We start from the raw sequence: 14,018 nt of genomic DNA, 5'->3' as shown, positions 1-14,018 counted from the left end.
TTTTGACTCAAGGGTCATCATCAACTGGCTTGTACCAAAGTACTCAGTATTTGCCTTTGCTCTTCTAATTTCGATGAAAAATTTGTTGGGGAACTATTACAACTGTAACATGTTTTGCCATTTATGTAGCTGATTTCATGTTTGACTGATAGGGTTTTTTAGGCTGTTGCTAGGGATAGTTTTTTTTCCCTCTGGAAAAGTAGGGGTAAATTCTCCACATGCTTAGGGCAGTTTGATGGAGTGGGAGAGGTGGAAGCTAGTGTGAAGAGGGATGAGGAAGTACAGACAGCAAGCGGAGAAAGTCTTTCAAGAAAATGGGTTATGCCACTGTAATGAAGAAAGAGATAGGAGTAGCTACAGAGCAACATAGAATGGAAGATCTTTTTGAGACGGGAAAGTCACAAACACATTGAATGCTAGGGAGTCAGTGGAGAGAGAGCTTAAAGAGGGGAGGAGTGATTTATGGAATCAGTTCTTAGAGGAAGCGGGCAGAAAATGGGCTCCAGGACCTTGAACCAGAGGACGGACAGCTCTGTGGCCACTCTGCTATATAGCACAGTGGTTAAGCTCGAGGCCTATAGAGAGATGGTCTCGTTTGGAAGCATGCATCATCAGGATGGCTTGACTTTTTTCAAGTTATTTAACCTAAGGCAGAAGTGTCAGTTCCTTGTTTCCAGAATGGGGATACTAACAATTCCTGTCTGACAAAGTGACTATGAAGATCAAATGAGTTGCTACATGCCAAGTGCTTAGGACAATGCCTGGCACATATTAAGAGCTTCACGAAAGAGAGCTGTTAGTGGTCAACACAAATTAGCTATTAGCTAACTCATCTTGTAAGATAGAGAGAAGTGGGGAGAGATGGGCGTGGCCTGTGGCAACTCTGCTTGGAAGGAAGGAAAGGTGATAGAGCTCACAGCAGCAGCTCTGCTCTTGGGCTAAGGATTTGGAGTTAGACAGACTGGGTGTACCTCATCATACCAGCCAAACCTTGGTGTTTTCACCTGGATGGGGCTCCAACTCAAGAGGGATTGTGACGAATTCATAAGCACAGGGCCAGGCAATTGGAGGTGTTCAGGGAATGGTAACAACTTACAGTGATCACCCTCCACCTTCCCAAGGCATAGACCTGGACAGGAGATCTGCTGAGAGGGAGAACAGAGTTGGGGTTGGAGCTTTATGTGCGAGGTTTGCTGGGGTGCAGGATGAGGAGTGCCGAATGCTGCAGAGGGTCTGGATCAGACAATCACTTCATCCCAGGTCCAGCCTAACCAGGAGAGGAAGAGAGGCCAAGAAGAGCTGCAGGGGCCAGGGGGTCTGAGACTAGAGGTCTCCAGGAAAGTGAAAGCAAAAGGAAGGGGCCAGGAGAAAGGTCTGTGGTGTGACAGGAGGATTTCTGAGTGTCATTCAGTCAAACTTCTGAGCACTTTCAGTACACCAGGTGCCAGGTGCAATACTTTAGACACCTGAGTGCATCAGACCGCCAGTGCTCATCCATTGGAAGCCTGTCGGCCCAGGCACCCATCCCTCCCACAGATCTAGGAGGGCCACATGACCTCAGATCACGTGCAGACCGTGAACAGTTCTGCAGTCATTGGCAAGGCTGGGCAGGACAGATGAGCAGGGACAGTCAGATCCCCTCTGTCATGCACATGAATTGTGAAGGGTAGGGAGAATCCAGTGGTAAGTGAAGATGGCAATGGAGCCCAGCGGGAGGGAACATGGAGTTGACTCTTAGCCTTGAGAGGTCACGTGGAAACAAAGGTCATGGGAAAGCAGGACCTCTGAGGAAGGAGAAGCTGTGGGCAGAGAGAGGGGTGGACTTAGCCTTAGGAGTAGTGGAGGGAAGGGAGGTGGGGAGAGGCGTGATCCCCTAGGGGCTCTGTCCCTCCCAAGGTCTGGGTCTGATTCCAGGCCCCAGGGCTTTCTTCTCCAACTCCCCCTTTTCTGAATATGTTCAAGCATTTTTCTGTTCTTTGCAGCTAAAGAAATCCAAGTATCAATATATCCCCATTTTACAGATGGGAATACTAAAGTTGAGGTGGGAAATGACTTTTGAAAGTCCATAACTGGCTGGCTTCTTCCTTCTCCAGAGCCCACTCCTTCTCCTTTCTTAGCCCCCAGGAAGCAGGGACCCATTCTCTTCATCCCTAGCTCTTATCCTCAGACCCTGTTGCTCCTTAAAGTCCAGAGTCCTGCTGAGCAGAGTCAGATGCCAGCAAGAGGCCTTCCTGGCTGAGAGGGATGGCTGCACTCAGGACTGATTGGCTCCCCAGTCTGCCTTCCCCTCAGGACCTCTTCTTAGACTCCCTCAACCCCTCATCCCTTTTGAGGCTCCCCATCCCACTGGGGATCTTGGCATTCATGCAGAGAGCACCCGCAGTGACTGGGCATCAAACTTTAGGGCTCTAGGGAGAGGATGAAGGGGCTTGCAGGATACAGGCCGGGGGATAAGGGCCAGATCTGAGCAGTGGGATGAGAATAAGTTCCCCTAGAGTGGGTGTCAAGTCTATATAAGGCCCAGGAATCTCCTTAGAGCTTCACAATTTCCTAGACATCATTGTCCCCCTTTCACAGCTGGAGAAACTGAGGCTCAGAGATACGAAGTCCTTCCCAAGGCTACATAACCAAGTAAGAGACCAAGCTGGGATTTGCTCTCTGGCCTCCTGAGTCCAGGTCCAGGCACCTCCTGCATAGCTGCCTGTTTTCCCCAGAATCAGCTTCACCCAGAAAAGAGCTTTCCCCCTGCTCTGCTCTGGAACAGCTGTGGCTCTGGGTCTCAGTTGAGTGGGGAGGGGGCTGGATTTCTGAGGTTCCCCCACCTGCTCTTTCAGTGGGCTACAGGCTCCACAGCCAGGCATCATCCAGGCCACTCCCCCTCCTCCCTAATAATTAATCTCCAGCCAACAGTCCCAGCTGCAGTGATTTCATCATCCAATTACCGGAGTTGCTGGCACAATAAATCTTGGTCACACAAATGCAGGCAAATCTGCAGCTATTTTCATGGCCATTACTGTGCATAGGACATTGGGACTCAGGTCATTTGCCTTTCTGACGCAGAGAGCTGCTCCCTACCCCCCACCGCCCCCATCTTTCCTGTCAGCTTTCATTTCTCATTAGTGGCTACCCCTCCTCCTCCCCATCCCCTTCTAACCATCATCCCCCTAAGCATGCAATCTTCCTTCCCCTCTCCTATCCACAGTCAGTGGGGCCAAGTTTAGAAGACTGAGGGCATCCATCCTAGCCAGCAGTGATGAAAGGAACACAGAGTCGAATTCCAGGAAGGACTCAAGGGACTCCCTCCCAGTTCTTCTTGGCCACAGACAGGCATGGAAGGAGACCACAGCAATTCCCAAGCTCCACACAAAGAACACACAGGTTACAACAGGGGAGGAGGGGTCCATGGACCGCTCAGATGGCCTCAGATCACATAAGGGTGACACCATCCATAGAAGAGGTCATGCGTGGGGCCTCTGACAGAGTCAAAGGAAAACTCAACCATCATCTATGAATGAAGTCTTAGCAACAGAAGGGGCAGAGGGGAAAGAACGCTGTTCCAAGAAAACCACACCCATCACCTCTCAACTGATGACAGTTGTGTAGGCCCACCAGTCTCAAACAGGAGTGAAGCAGATCTTTTGCTCATGTACACCCCAAACTCCCTCCTCTGGAAAGCCACCGCCCTTCTCAGGGCATGTGTTGTTCCCTGGGGAAACAGAGTTAATGAGTGATGCCTCAGGACAGTTTTGAAAGACTGGCGGAGACTGCTGCTGGGTCACCACCACCAGGCAGTGCTGTTTGAGTCCAGGTTAGCTGCGCTCAGCGGGGAGTTGGGGGAGATTGCCACCTGCTGGTCAGTGTTGGCAATGCCATGGAGCAACAGTCAAAATTCTGGTCTGGGCGTCCCAGGAGTAGATCCAGGCTTGACTTTAACTGTATGACCTTGGGCAAGTCACTGCCACCCTTTGAATCTCACTTGTTCTCATCTAAAATGTGGCATAATGATGCCAGCCTTGCAAGGTCATGGTGAGCATCAAACTAAGATGCGCTAATGTACCTCACTTGGGCAGGCCACTCAGTAAAGGTTTGATATACCTGGATCTTGTCCTAACCAGACTCAGAGCAAGGGTCAGCCCCAGGAGACAGAATAGGAGGTGAGTGCCCCATATTCAGATGCAAGGCAAGCGTATCCCAAGCCCAGTTCAACCTTTCTCAGGCATGGCAAGGAGGAGAGCCAGCTCTTGGCCCCAACATCCACCAGAGGAGCCAGGCATGGATTCCCCAGCCCAGAGCTCTCAGGCAGCCATGCTCAGGCCAGTCTCAGACACCCAAACCCAGGATTTCCCAGGACCGCCTGTACTAATTAGAAACAGTTGTACCCTCTGGGCAGTGGCAGCCTGACAGGTCCATGGACTGGATTGCAGGCCCCATTTGCTTCTCGGAGAAGCACTTTTGTATGATACACCAAAAGCAGCAAGACTGCCCAGAGACAGCGTTTGCTTGGGCTCCTGACCCTAAAACCCATCTGCCCCTAGCTGACAGGACCAGCCTCAGCTCCCCAGCAGGTATTGTAAGTATGTCTGCAGCTGCGGACCCTTTGTCAGGCCCCATCTGGCTCAGAGAGGTCTGATGAGGCTTCTGCCTTCCATCGCCAACTCCTGAAGCACTGGGCTACTCACTGGCCTGGAAGCAAACATGGAACCCTACCCCAAACCCTATTGTACCCTCCTGAGAGTTTGTCTTGCCGCTCACACTGTTCACTGAACCCAGCGTAGGTAAGGCGCGACCGGGGAAGCTGGAAAAAAACTCAAGAAGCTGTGGGGACTACAGACATCTTTATTCTCTCCAGGCAGCAGCAGCAGCTGCAGGGAGTCTTAAAACACTATTGATATACTAAGGCAGACACAAGTGGTCCATGGCCAAGTGGGTGCACAGGCCCAGTTCTACCAAGGTCAGCAATTTCGTTGTTTACAGAACATAAGGTATGAGGCCGTGAGAGAGTGGGGCAAGAGAGCCTGACTGATGCGTGTTGTCAGTTAATTTCCCCACAATCCACCCCCGTCAGGGTCTTCTGTGCCACTGTTTAGAGAGGCTCGGCCCTCTGCAGCTTTTTTCTGGCACACATCGCCGCCGCTTGCATCCACATTCCACAACAACAGTGAGGGCTACAACAACAAACCACTAGAGTGCAGGCTACACACCCAATACAGAGCAAAACCCAATGCCAGGCACTGGCCAGGCTGCCCACCGCTCCTGCAGTCAGTCTCCAGTAAGGCATTGCAGGTCATGGGTTTCTCACATCCTGTGGCTCCACACAGAGCAGAACTGGGAACTCACGATAGACCACAGGGAGTGTACAAATGCACCTTTCAACACTGAAGCAGCTCCCTGTGGTCCTGGCCAGGTGACATGCACACGAGGGGACTATGTGCTTGTCACCCAGGGTACAACTGGAAAGTCCTGTTGCAGCCCCTGCCCCCATGGGGCTAGGAGAATTACCCACCGCATGTGGGGTGCCTTTATCTTCCATAGCCAAGTCCAGTCCACCGTCTGTCCTTGTGCAATCTCCGTTGGGTCTGACAACAGGATATAACCATGGGTTCTGTAGCCAGGCTTTAGGAGAATATCTGTTGTTGCCGCCTGCAGTTGTATCGGTGCAGCAGCACGAGGCAGAAGAGCCTCCACAGGGGCGACTCCACTCTTGCATGATTTTTCATTGAGAACCCATAAAGGCCCCCCCATAGGCGTCAGGTCCACTCCTTCAATGAGTCGGGATCAATAGAGAGCTGTAAGCCTTGTTTTAACAAACCATTATATCACTCAGTCATACCCGCTGCCTCTGGGCGATCATCAGTCAGTCAGTTCAGTTCAGTCACTCAGTCATGTCTGACTCTGCGACCCCATGGACTGCAGCACGCCAGGTTTCCCTGTCCATCACCAACTCCCGGAGCTTGCTCAAACTCATGTCCATCAAGTTGGTGATGCTATCCAACCATTTCATCCTCTGTCATCCCCTTCTCTTCCTGCTTTCAATCTTTCCCAGCATCAGTTCTTTTCCAGTGAGTCAGTTCTTCATATCAGGTGGCCAAAGTATTGCAGCTTTAGCTTCAGCATCAGTCCTTCCAATGAATACTCAGGACTGATTTCCTTTAGGATTGACTGGCTTGATCTCCTTTCAGTGCAAGGAACTCTCAGTCTTCTCCAACACAACAGCTCAAAAACATCAATTCTTCAGTCCTTAGCTTTCTTTATAGTCCAACTCTCACATCCATATAGGACTACTGGGAAAACCATAGCTTTGACTAGATGGACCTTTGCTTGTGGGTGATATGGGACATGAAATACCCCTTGAATTCCCAGCCTCTGTACCCAGACCTGGACTTCCTTTCTGGTGAAATGGGTACCCTGGCCACTCTCTATAATCAGAAGATGGCCATAGATGGCTTTCAGGTAGTCAAGCGCCTTAAGTGTACAGTGTTGGTACTTGTACAACAGCCTTGCATGGCCAGACAAACAGAAAACCTGTAGCTGTATCTATAGTTGTTAAAGTGAAGCTGGCATTCTCTGATAATGGCAGAGGCCCTACAAAGTCCACTTGCCATTGAGTCAAAGGAACTTTCCTGCTCACCACCTGTCCAGTGGTGGCTGCCAGCCTGTGGGGGTGAAGAGCTTCCCGGGCACATGTGGGACAATCATGGCAGGCACTTGCTATTTCTCTCCAAGAAATAGGAAGATCCCACCCTTTGGCAATTGCTCACATGGTTTTTGTCCCTGCATGATGTAGGCATCAGTGTAGCCAAGCCGTTACCTCATTAGGTTACACTTTTTAAAATCTGAGGATACAACCTTTACAGTACACTGTCTACATCATAGGCCACAGCTTTTTACATCTGCAAAAGAATCAGAGATTAGTAGCACATCATCAATATAATGAAACAGTTTCACTGAGGCAGGGCAGCTCCATGCTTCTAAATCTCTTGCAACGAGCCCACGACAGATTGTTGGGCTATGCAGATATCCTTAGGGAAGGACCTGGAACGTCCAATGACACCCTTCCCAAGTGAATGCAAACTGGTCTTGACTCTCAGCAGCTATAGCTATTGGAGAAAAAAGCATTAGCTAAGCCCACCACATAGTGATAAGTGCCCAGCACTGTAGTTAACTGGTCCATCAAGTCGTGGATCGACGGCACAGCAGCATGCATAGGCGGTACCACTTTATTCAGGTCCCTGTAGTCCACAGTCATCCACCAAGAGCCACCAGGCTTCCCTACAAGCCACACAGGGAGTTGAATGGGCTCTGTGCAGGACGTACAATGTCCACTTTTGCCAGCTTAGCAATGGTGGCGCCTATTTCTTTGTGGCCACCTGATAGACAATATTGTCTGCCAGCCACTGCCCTCCAGGGTTTCAGCAACACCTATGGGGGATGCTTTGCATATCCCCTCATGACTGCCTTCACAACACGCACTTGGAGATGGAATTCTTCCACAGATATCCACAACACAAGACCTTTCAAGACATCTATCCTCAAAATATATTCCAGAACTGGGGACATGTACACAGTGTACACTTACACAGGAAGTCACCCAATTTCCAATGGCAAGGACAGAGCCTTTACTTCAATGTTTTGGCCACCATAGCCCTCGATAAATGCACTGTGGCCATTGAACTGTTCTGGTTTGCCATGTACCAGGCTGCATTCAGCACCAATGTCAACCATTACTCTCTGTACACTGGTCAGTGACCAGTGAATTGTAAGTTCCACATGGGGTCTTTGGTCCCCACTTGGGCTCTCTGGGTGGGTACCTTGGCTTGAGCCCTATTCAGAACAGAACAGGGCATCAGCAGAGACATCTCCAGTTGGCATGAAGTCCTCTATCTGAACTCCCCGTACCTCTTGCTGTGGGCGCTTTTCACATTTAGTAAACTGCTGCTCCAGTTTCAGTTGCTTCCATAGCTCTAGGAATACACCATTAGGTTGCTTATCAATTTTATTTCTGTCAAGTCCTGCTGCTAGAGAATCAGCCCACAATTGCACCTGTGTCACCCAGGTGGGGCCTTTGCCAGCTCGGCTGCCCTTCGGGGTTTTCACAGTCCTAACCCCTTTAGCCTGCCAGTGCCCCTTTGTGTTTCTCAAGCTAGCCAGATGGGGCACCCCACACAGGGTGTAAGTATAGCAGGCAGGGATCCAAAGGAGGTGGGCGAAGCATTGGTTAAACCAGCGTCTCACATACAGCCGGCAAAATGCTCATCGTCTGGGCTCTGGGCATTTAGGTTAAACATTGCCTGTCTCATGCCCCATTCTCTCACCACTTGGGTTAACTTTGCGTAAGTATGCTATTTACTCATGATATCCAGGAACTCTCCCGCTTTCATCCACACCGTGTAGATGGCAGCATTGATCCATTTCATCAGACTGTGTTAGATGAGGCGCACCCTGTATGAGTTGCCTGACATTCTGTAATCTCATAGTCTGAGACATCATAGTCCCCAAGGTCTTGCAGCTCTTGTTCTAGCATCAGTACCTGTTGGTCTAGTTCCTCTGCACATCTCTGCAGTTTGCACACTTGCGCAGCATCACAGAGAGCCAAACACAGGCAATAAAATCCACCCCATAGTGTCAGCGGTAGTGTGCACCGCTTAATCCAGCAAGCAAAAGTTTGCCACTTGTAATGCCTTTACAATACTCTTTGTGCACTCGCGCAGCATCACAGAAAGCATTCTCCATGTTCACCTTCAAGGCAGTCAACAAAATCCACCCCATGGTGTCAGTGGCCATGCATGCTGCTTTATCCTGCAAGTGAGAACTCGCCACTTGTAAGGCTTTTTCAATACTCTGTGCGCTCACACAGCATCAGGAAGAGCATTCTCTATGTTCGCCTTCAAAGCAGTCAATAAAATCCACCTCACTATGTTAGCACCAGTGCACATATACTTTTTTACCTGGAAAGGGAGAGCTCACCGTCCAAATGTCTTTTCAATATTATCCGGGGACCCATTCACCGCCTCCCAGTCTTCCATCGAAGCCCACGCAAAGAGGACAATGGCCACCAGGTACCACATGCTCTGTGGTGGCCACTGGCTTCCTCCTTCCATTGGAGCCTCAGGCTCCCCTACTTGCTGGGTGAAGATATCTTTATTCTCTCCAGGCAGCAGCAGCAGCAGCTGCAGGGAGTCTTCAAAAACTACTGATATACTAAGACAGACAAGAGTGGTCCATGGCCAAGTGGGTGTGCAGGCCCAGTGCTATCAAGGTCAGCAATATCATTGTTTACAGAACATAAGGTATGAGGCCGTGAGAGAGTGGGGCAAGAGAGCCTGACTGACGCTGTGTTGTCAGTTAATTTCTCCACAGAGTTGTAAGAAAGTCATTACTCTTCTGCATAAGAGAATCTTCACATAAGGGATGGAAAGCGACTGAAGCCCAAGATTCAGCTTCCCTTTTAAGTCTTCTCACTGATTCCTGTTGCCACCACTGCCAGCCTTTGGGAGCCTGGCTTTCCACTTTCAAGGCTTCAGGTCAAATGTCTTAAACCAACAATTCTTCAGTGTCAACAACCCAGTGAAAGCGAGGATGCAATGTTAGGTCAGGCTTTAGGGAAGTAACAGCACAAAACATGGCATGAACCTGGCTTGCTGGAATGGCAAAGAAGGTGTTCCTCAGCTCTAGCCTGAGAGCCGCTTAATGGCACCTCCCTGAATCCAGGGTTCACTTTAATTTGAGCTACCAGGGATCATCCTCTGGATCACTTGGATGCCATGACATCTCAACCAAAGGCATGAGGTCAGGAAAGGCATGAGTGTCTTATCCTGCCTAAGCTCCCTCTTTGAGATCCCAATTTTGGAGAATCTCTATTTCTCTAAGTAATTGAAACTGGAATCGTCATTAATTCATTCAGTGAGTATTTATTGAGTACCTACTATGCTGGGGATAGAATCATATAAGGAATAAATGAGCATGGTACCCTCCACTCAAAGCTCATATCTGTCCATAGGACTTGGCCTTTACATGAAGTCAATGGCCTAGAACCACCATTCAGCTTCAGTAATACGAATGTGAGCTTTTAAGCCAGGCACGTAGAGTAGCAGATGGGTGCTGCTGCTTCCTGATCATTTTCCAATGTCTTGACCTCAAAGAAATCTGGATCTGAGGCCCCTGAGGAGAGGGAGTTAGTGAGTGGTAACGGGAAACACTAAGGAGGACATTTGCCTTATGGCCACAAACAGCGGGACCAGCAATGGCAGAACATGACAGTTCAGACCGATACAGGGTCGGATTGCTGTCTGGCTGATGGGTACTACATGATTAGTAGCACTCAGTTCAGTTCAGTCCAGTGAAGTCACTCAGTCGTGTCCGACTCTTTGCGACCCCATGGACTGCAGCACACCAAGCTTCCCTATCACCAACACCCAGAGCTTGCTCAAACTCATGTCCACCAAGTTGGTGATTCCATGCAACCATCTCATCCTCTGTCCTCCCCTTCTCCTCCTGCCTTCAGTCTTTCCAAGCATCAGGGTCTTTTCCAATGAATCAGATCTTTGCATCAAGTGGCCAAAGTATTGGAGTTTCAGCTTCAGCATCAGTTCTTCCAATGAATATTTAGGACTGATTTCCTTTAGGATTGACTGGTTGGATCTCCTTGCAGTCCAAGGGCCTCTCAAGAGTCTTCTCCAACACCACAGTTCAAAAACATCAATTCTTTGACACTCAACTTTCTTTATAGTCCAAATCTCACATCCATACAATGACTACTCAAAAAACCACAGCTTTGACTAGATGGACCTTTGTTGGCAAAGTAATGTCTCTGCTTTTGAATATGCTGTTTAGGTTGGACATAGCTTTTCTTCTAAGGAGCAAGCGTCTTTTAATTTCATGGCTACAGTCACATATGCAGTGATTTTGGAGCCCCAAAAATTAGTCTGTCACTGTTTCCATTGTTTCCCCATCTATTTACCATAAAGTGATAGAACTGGATGCCATGATCTTAGTTTTCTGAATGTTGAGCTTTAAGGCAACTTTTTCACTCTTCTCTTTCACTTTCATCAAGAGGCTCTTCAGTTCTTTGCTTTCTGCCATAAGGGTGGTGTCATCTGCACATCTGAGGTTATTGATACATCTCCTGGCAATCTTGATTCCAGCTTGTGCTTCACCCAGACTGGCATTTCGCATGATGTACTCTACATATAAGTTAAATAAGCAGGGTGACAATATACAGCCTTGATGTACTCCTTGCCCAATTTGGAACCAGTCTGTTATTCCATGTCCAGTTCTAACTGTTGCTTCTTGACCTGCATACAGATTTCTCAGGAGGCAGGTCAGGTGGCCTGGTATTCCCATCTCTTGAAGAACTTTCCATAGTTTGTTGTGATCCACGCAGTCAAAGGCTTTGGTGTAGTCAATAAAGCAGATGTTTTTCTGGTACTCTCTTGCTTTTTCTGTGATCCAGCAGATGTTGGCACTCTGATCTCTGGTTCCTCTGCCTTTTCTAAATCCAGGTTGAACATGTGGAAGTTCATGGTTCATGTACTCTTGAAGCCTGGCTTGGAGAATTTTGAGCATTACTTGCTAGCGTGTGAGATGAGTGCAATCGTGCAGTGACACTGACAGTCTCAGTTTCCCACACCCATGGAGCTGGTGAGAGTGCGAGTATGAGATAGATAAGTAATAGATGAAGAGCTAAGTACTATAACACGGTGCTACTCGGGTGAAGAAATTATACTTAAGCTAACTGCCCAGGTTATTCAATGTTTACAAGGCTCAGTTTCCCTGCCTGTGGGTAGGAGACAATGTCTTGCCTCCCTGGTTGTTGTGACGATGAGAGACCATGTATGGAGGTCCAACCACATTGTGCAATAAACTCACACCTGGCACTGTACAGCCCCAGGGACTGGTCTACAGCAGGGAAAGGCAGAGGCAGTATTGCTATCTCCAACTTGTGGCTCAATCAGAGACCTGCCCATAGGCCCCTGACTGCACTTGGCACTAAGTCAGCTTCACCTGCTATCAAGTTCTATGTTTAGTCATCAAGGGAACATATGCTCTCATTTCTGATTCTATTCCTAGTTGATGACAACAAAATCTATGTTTAGGATGACTCTGGGTCTTGGAAGGCAGCTGCTCTGAAAGTTGAGTGTACTGGAAAGTAATTTCCAGTTAGACCCAGGCTCCCAAGGAGGGAAACAAATGCACTTCTCCTGGTTGAAACAGAACACCTTCGGTTTGAGAGGCCACTCTAGACATCTTGTTACCACAGGGATCATCACCACCAGGCTCTCACTAGCTGCTTAATGCTCACCATGTTCCAGGGACTTAAGAGGCACCATCTCTGCCTCACATTAACCTACAAGGTTAGCATCACCCACTGTTCTGCCTCTTATTTGCCATATGACAGCAATATAGGTTTAGAATCAGCTCTGACTTCATCACTTACAGGTGTGAGACACTGGACTGCATCATGTCATTGTTGAATTAAATGAAAACGTATATGTAACTAAAAGCACATAGTGGGAACTTTGTGTAACTCCCCTCACATCTTTCCTCTACTGTGCTATGCCTAATCCTATGGTGGGCACAGAGACCAGCAATGACTCAGACCAAGTCCCTTCCTACTTGAGGCTGAGATTTCCCTCTTCTCTATACAGACTGGGACATTCCTAAGTAAGGGAGCAAAAGTTTAGGGCAAAGTCAGAAAGAAGGGCAAAATTATGGGGCCTGTGGTTTGCTAAGGATGTGATGGTGATGAGGCAAGTTGGCCATCCAGCCTTAGAGTACCCTCCTCAGTGGGCCTCCCTTCCCCTCCCTTCCATCCATCACCCTCATTTTCAGCATTCTACTGTCCAGCGTTGCCAATGAAGAACAATGGAAAAAAGATTATCTCTTATTTACAGGAAATTGCACCATTTCCCAAACCCTTTTGAGGATTCACTACCTCATCAGATCCACACAACTCTTAAGTGAGTGGCTGGGCTAGGAGTATGCTCCTGCTGTAGCTGAATAAAAGTGTCCCACAGAGAGCCTGTGGCTGACACCAAAACACCCATCAAGTCAGTGTCAACTCAAAGACCCTGAACTCCAGACTCCTCCTAGTCAAGTTTTTTCTCCACTTATTCCAAAGTCTGAGTTAAGGTACCCTTTCAGTAATACTGTTGATCAAACTTTGGCAGACTATGTTGAAAGTTAATTTCTCATGGCTTGTTGTTCTGCTCCAGGGAAGGACTAACAGATTGTGGTACCAATTAATCAAATTCTCTGTGAGTATGGGTAGGCAGTCTTTTGGTTGCAAGCTGTATACATTCTAACCCTAACTAGCTGAAAAAATAAAATAAAAATCAAACAACTTTTGGGGGTTATAGATTCCTGTAACAGGAAGGACCCTAGTGGATATCATCAGGATTATTGCTGCCTGGCTCCAATTCTTTTAGTCTTCTGCCACACTGTCCACTGGCCAAGAAGGGGAAGGTGGCTGTCTATTTCCAAGCCTCCAACCTCCCAGTTCAGTGCTTCCAGTAGAAAGAGCTTATCTGAAACAGTATTTGTTTTCCTTTGGATCTGCTATTTATTACTAAATCCCTAGGCAGGTAGGGGAAAAAAAATCTTATAGTAACTAAAACTCTAGAGAGGTTTGAAAGTTAGAATTCCCAAAAGGTGTAATAACAATATGGAACAAAATTAAAACCATGGCATCAGCTCTTTTGTGCTGTTTTGGTATAAGGATATGTTTTATACTGTTTGGATTTATGCTTTATCTACTATTTGAAATATCTAAAAAGGATCAGCTATACTAAATTTGTAACTGGCATTTATGTTTAAGCCAGTTTAATCAAATTTGCCATTGTTTAAATATTCAAGAGGTTTTCAGTGTTTTACTGAATAGAGTTTAATAAATTGAACACTAAAGTTTATACAGTAATGCATGTTCCTCTCAAGTCCAGAGGTCCTTCAGACATTAAGCAATCTAACAGAACACACAAAAATAAAACAGATCACCAGATTTTTCAAAGGATTATATAAACAAT

Source organism: Capricornis sumatraensis, chromosome 16, assembly GCF_032405125.1.
Source record: "Capricornis sumatraensis isolate serow.1 chromosome 16, serow.2, whole genome shotgun sequence".
Lineage (NCBI taxonomy): Eukaryota > Metazoa > Chordata > Mammalia > Artiodactyla > Bovidae > Capricornis > Capricornis sumatraensis.
Note: the sequence above shows the minus strand (reverse complement) of the source record.